The sequence below is a fragment of the Eptatretus burgeri genome, chromosome 16 (genome assembly GCF_056783735.1).
Source record: "Eptatretus burgeri isolate ZD-2024b chromosome 16, Ebu_testis_v1, whole genome shotgun sequence".
NCBI lineage: Eukaryota > Metazoa > Chordata > Myxini > Myxiniformes > Myxinidae > Eptatretus > Eptatretus burgeri.
This window is the reverse complement of record NC_140976.1, coordinates 17335959-17341958: the sequence shown is the minus strand read 5'-3', so window position 1 is coordinate 17341958 and position 6000 is coordinate 17335959.

Below are 6000 nucleotides of genomic sequence, written 5' to 3'. Positions count from 1 at the left end.
CATATCGCAACTGAGCTCAGGTGAAGTGCCGTCACTTACAGGGGAACTCTGAGTACCACCGATGCCACCGCCTTTCTCACCACCATCTCTGATCACTCAGTGGGGCATTTCCTCAGGAGGAATTACCTCCTCCCCATGGATGCCAACCTATGGGGGCTGTCTGTGCTCTTGACCTTTGAAATAATGAAGTTCAAGCAAGGAAGCAGCACGCACCATTTTTAACGTCTTTGGTATGATGACCAGCTGGGAATTTAACCGTCGACTTACCAGACTCCGAACAGACGCTTCAAATCGAGAGTTTGAAGAGTTGGCTGTAATACTTACTGACAATCTAAATGCCACTTTATCTGTATTGTAACGAGAAGTTCTGCCAATATGACCAGCAGCGCTGTCAATGAGGCACACACGATGCTTCAGCCGATTTTCTAAAGTGAGCCTCATATCAGAGCCAATTGTATTTGTCATTCAAATCACTGTGATGTTTTCATAGTGTTATTTGTCCATATCGTTTTATCTTCTTTTTCTCACAGGCTTGCCTATTGCCCTTTCCACGATGACTCCGACATTCGCACCTATCGCAAAGTTCGACCATTACCTCCTTCAAGGTGTGACAGCGCAGGATCAGCTGTCTATTGCCTCTTTCATATTGTTGGTGCTGAATAATCGCACTGCAGATTAAAACGATTGGAAGAGGCCCCAATTATTTCTCAATGATAAAAACTTTATCGTTAAGAAATTGTTGTGGCCTGTTTTTGTTGTGTGATATTACTAAAACTCTCATGTTGTTACTATATTACTAAAACTCTCATGTTGTTACTATATTACGAAAACTCTCATCTTGTATGTATGTATGTATGTATGTATGTATGTATATTCCCGAAATACAGCCAAAACAGTACACGATGGCGCAAAATTTTTCTGCCCACCTTACTCAACATTCTCCTGCGGTGTGCAATATCAAGTTTCATTCAAATCGGGCAATGAAAAAAATATTAAAACATAAATTACCGATTCAATCAAGTACTCTTTGGGATTATTTGATCAATGCAAACAACCTCAGCAGTATAGTTCACTGAAGCTATCTGTTTTTTTTTATTTCTTTGTTTTTTTTTAAATGATTTTTTTTATCAACCGCTGTCACAACGGGAACCCAATGGGTTCATGGGTCGTCAAGCATATATGTATATATATATATATATATATATATATATATATATATATATATATATATATATATATATATATATATATATATATATATATATATATATATATATATATATATATTGCGGTTCTGGAAACCGCATGCCTCTACGGCAATGGTACCCAACATACAGCGATCCCTAGACAGTTATTTCATTAGTATATGTGCATTAGTATTAGTATACGATTCCGGAGCTCGCCATGTCTCACTGGATGTAAAATAAGGCTGCTTCCGGCCGTGGCGGCTGGGTTATGCGGTGGCTGGGTAAAATGGGAGCACCCGATTTGGGTGACGACGCATCGCTTTTGGTCGTCACCTCCACACTGCACCATGGATCTTACAAAAGATGACCGCGAAGCCAATCGTGAGCGCTCGACTTGCGTCAAAAGCTGTGATCTCTGCAATCGCCACTGGCTCCACCCACCTGCCTGATTCCACCTGTCTCTCTCCGCTGGCACCACCCACTCACCTGGATCCACCTCACCAAGCTCCACGTTCCTCATGCCTGATGGCCTCGCCCATTCTCTGGACCAGTGTATGCGCTGCGCTGGCACCGTAACCAAGCAGGAGACGACACACCAACTCTCAAGGAGGGATTGCTCAGCGGAGCTTACCCCCAAAGTGTACTGTGTAGCGTGGCCGGCTGACCATGCAAGGTATTGCGAGACCATTAGCACTCATCTTCTTTTCTTTCTCATGTTTATCTCCTCTTCATCAGGTTGTGTGTGTGTGTGTCATGGTGCCCGTTATCGCTTTAGTTAAGAGTGTATAAGAATTATATTGAGATAAGTCTGCTCTGTGTCTGCTTTCATAAGTTGCTTGCCTTGCTGTCGCACCTCACAAATTCCTTACTGTCCCTGCTTACACACAACAATAAATCTATTCATTGTGCTACATATTTTTCCTTGCCTGCCTGTAATAAATGCTGATGTAGAAATGTTCCCAGCTCGTTTTTGCCTTTTCTTTCATTGATCCAGCATGATGGTCCATATCCTAGCCTAGCCGGGACTGTATTCCCAATGATCCGTTCTTCTAGCCGGTACGTCCTTGGCAGTGTCGCTCGGCTGCATCTGACCCGGTTCGGATAAGGCATCCTGAGGGCATGTCCCACGATAATTATGTCACGTAATTAATTAGGTAACCAGTTTAGACGGAGGACCACAAGTCACGTGGTTGAGTTATTGGTGTTCACGGTCGGCTAGCGACCCACCGTGTCATGGAGTTACCCGTGTGGGATAGCCTGCGATTCCGGAGAGTCTGGTGGGAACCGGAGATAGTTCCCCTCCCCCCCCCCCTCGTTGTCTTCTCACCCCGACCCCCGGCTACAAAATATATGTATTTATATATACATATATATAAATATATATACATATGTATATATATATATATATATGTACATATATACACCAGCGGGGTATGCTTACACATTGCATAAGCATACGGACCCTGCTTCACCATCGTCTCGAGTCGCTCACCTGTAATTGATTTTTCATTTATTTATTTTCATTTATTTATTTTCATTTATTTATATTGTCATTTACGGATGTTGTCTGACGATTGTGTGATTTTTTTTTCTGGTGTATTGGCTTCGATGTCCATTGGCACAAAAAATTTCAGCTTTCTTCGTCACCCAGAAAATACCATATATATATATATATATATATATATATATATATATATATATATATATATATATATATATATATATATATATATATATATATATATTCATGTGAAGCTCCATGTGCAATTAGTTAGTACCCTGTGCACACAGTGCAAAGTGGGATTAAGCATATGGTTCACTCTGTGTGTCTGTCTGAGAGGCATCAAACAATGATTGAGGAACTACTTGACTTTAATTGAATTTTATATTTTGAACACTGCAGAACACAAATCGCTGCACGAACCTGGAGTTTAGCAGTACTTTGGCTCTCAATTTGGCAAATTGTACACAATCTCGTCCTGATTGTGCATGTAAACTCGTGGTAAATGAATTGCTTCAGTCTGTCTGTCAGTCTGGCAATCAAACAAAATTTTTTTTAAATCACTGTTTTAAGGGTGTCATAAAGGACACAAACAACAATCATGAATAACTAATTTTATCATGTTAAATAAGGTATAAAAAAGCAGTAAACTTCCGATTCAGTGTTTATTTGCTTTTTTCTACAGCTTTTAAAACATTTATTTTATTTCATTTGATATTATAAAGCCTGCTGTTGGCTTAACCGTTAGGGTGGCTGCCTTAAGATCATGAGTTCAAGCCTATGTCTTTCTGTTAGTTAATACCAGGTGGGTTGCCTCAGCCTGTCATCCTTTTGGGGTCAGCAAAATGAGTACCAGCTTACTGGTCATGGGAGCACTGCATCAGCGGCACAGCCACTCTCCCAGCATTGATGCAACTCGCAGCCATAGGCTGCATACAAAATTATATCTGAATTATATATTTGAATATTGAATCTCTCACCACAAGCAGGTCTGTGGTCTTTCTGTCTTCTATAGTCTCCTCTCCAGCGTTGCCCCCTCCGCCACCCCCTTTCTCTGTCTGTGATCTGCCCCCCAAATATTTCCACGGGGTGCTCAAGGTCCACCAGCAACCCCCTTCTGGTAAAACTACCAAAATCAAGAATCACTGCTCATCTTCATTCTTTCATTCCTCTTTTTCCCCACCTCTGGAACAAACTCCCACTCTCTCTTCAATCCCACTCCTCCCTCCAGGTCTTTAAAACATGTGTTCACCACTATCTCATCTCTTCCCCCATCCAAAACCCTGATCTTTTATACCCCTGTTAATCCACCCTCTTTCAAATTTCCTGCTTTCCTTCCTGAAAGTCCATGTAATGTCCATCTTGTTTACCCCGTGTACCCCACCCCCATCCCTCTCCCTTCCACAGATCTACTAATGTCTCTGTTCCCGACTGCTTTGTGCATCCCCCTCCACTCCACTTGTCTTGTCTCCCTTTGTTCTATGTTTTGTGTGTTAGCTTTTATACGAGCCTCGACAATGTATATAAAAAATAACAAAAAAAAACAACATTGCAGAACAGTGGTTCTCAAACTTTTTTTTTCGCAAACCACCTGAAAATTTGAGCTTCTTGACGGGCCACCTAAACTTTTTTTCAATCCCGAAGGGATTGCGCATCCATTTGTTTAGCTCAGTTTCTAGTGGAAAGTGATCTTCAAATTGTTTCTTGAGAGCAACAAGATGTTCTTCAATGTCGTTTTTTTAAATTAATATTATTATTTTTGTCAAGAACCAGTTAATTTTCAGAGAGAAAACCTTCCAATGTTGGGAATGCGATGATGTCATCATTTTTTTATGCAACGTGCAAACAAGTCAAGATTCTTGATCATTGCATTGATTTTATCTTGCACATCCAATAGGGTGACTAAAACTCCCTGCAGCCCAGCATTCAATTCACTCAGATGTGTGAATATATCAGAGAGGGAAGCCAATCGCAAGAGCAAGGATGGATCTTCAAAACAACTTGTGAATTCAAATAGACGGTCTGCCAGAAATAGCTGTACTTCTGAACAAAGCTCAAACCAACGAGTAAGCCTTTTTGCTCTTGACAACCGCCATGCTTCTGTATGGAGTAAAAGTAGTACATGAGGCTTTGATCTCCGTCGTCAGAAAAAAAAACAACAATAAAAAACAAGTGCATGGCCGATACAAATATTCTCGATTGTTCTGCAGCCTTTCTGTGGAACACCTCAATCGAGGTCATGGACCAATGATGGTCCACAGACCACAGTTTTAGAACCTCTGCTGGAGAACACAAATCGCCTTGTATGCACATCCAAAAACTTGCAGTTTAGTAGTATTTTGGGAAAAAGTTTAGGCCATCTCAACCAATCAAATGTGCCGTTTGTGCTCTCAGGTGGGGGAATATCTAGATCGAGACAACATTCAAACAACATCAAGATTCATCAACATCAATCAAGATTCAAACAAAAATGGTGACTCATGTTCGAAAATCATGGTTGTGCTCGGAAATAGTGCTCGTGCTCAAACACAAAGCAAGAGTTGAAAAGTCCTATCCTACATACATTTGTTAAAGACTGTGTGGGGTAAGGTGTTCTATGAACTCTATATTTTGCTTTTCGCTCACCTGGAACATAGTTCTGGGGAGTTTATTGGAAGGCGCGTCATCCGTCCGTCAGTCCGTCCGTCCATTCACAGATACTTGCTACTTCTCTGAATCCACGCATATGGTTTTCATGAAACTTGACAACAACCTGTGATGTACCAACGTTTTTTCATGCCGTTAAAAATTCGGGGTCTAAGGGGGTCTATGGGCGGTTTCCCCCCAAAATAGGTATTTGCTTTCTTCTCAGAAACTACAAATGCGATTCTGATGAAACTTGACCACAACCTTCATCACCCATGATGTACCGAAGTTTGTTCACAGCATTTTAAAAATCAGGGTCTGAGGATGTCTACAGAGGGAGTTTATGGGGGTGGGGGATTACCCCCAAACAGGTATTTGCTTTCTTCTCAGAAACTACAGACACAATTCCAAAGAAACTTGACCACTGCCTTCATCACACGTGATATGCCAAAGTTTGTTCATGATATTAAAAAAAATCCATAGGTATTTACTTTCTTATATTTTTACATATTTTGTGCAAAAATTTTACATATTTACATATTTTGTAGGTCATCCACACCAACCAGTGGTTCTCTGGTTATCTTATCCAGCTGCTACCAGGTGAGCACCCAGCGGTGTTGCCCCTATGTTTATAAGTTTGCTTCCTGGATTGCAAAATTTTTAGTTAAATGTGCAACAAATATCAAC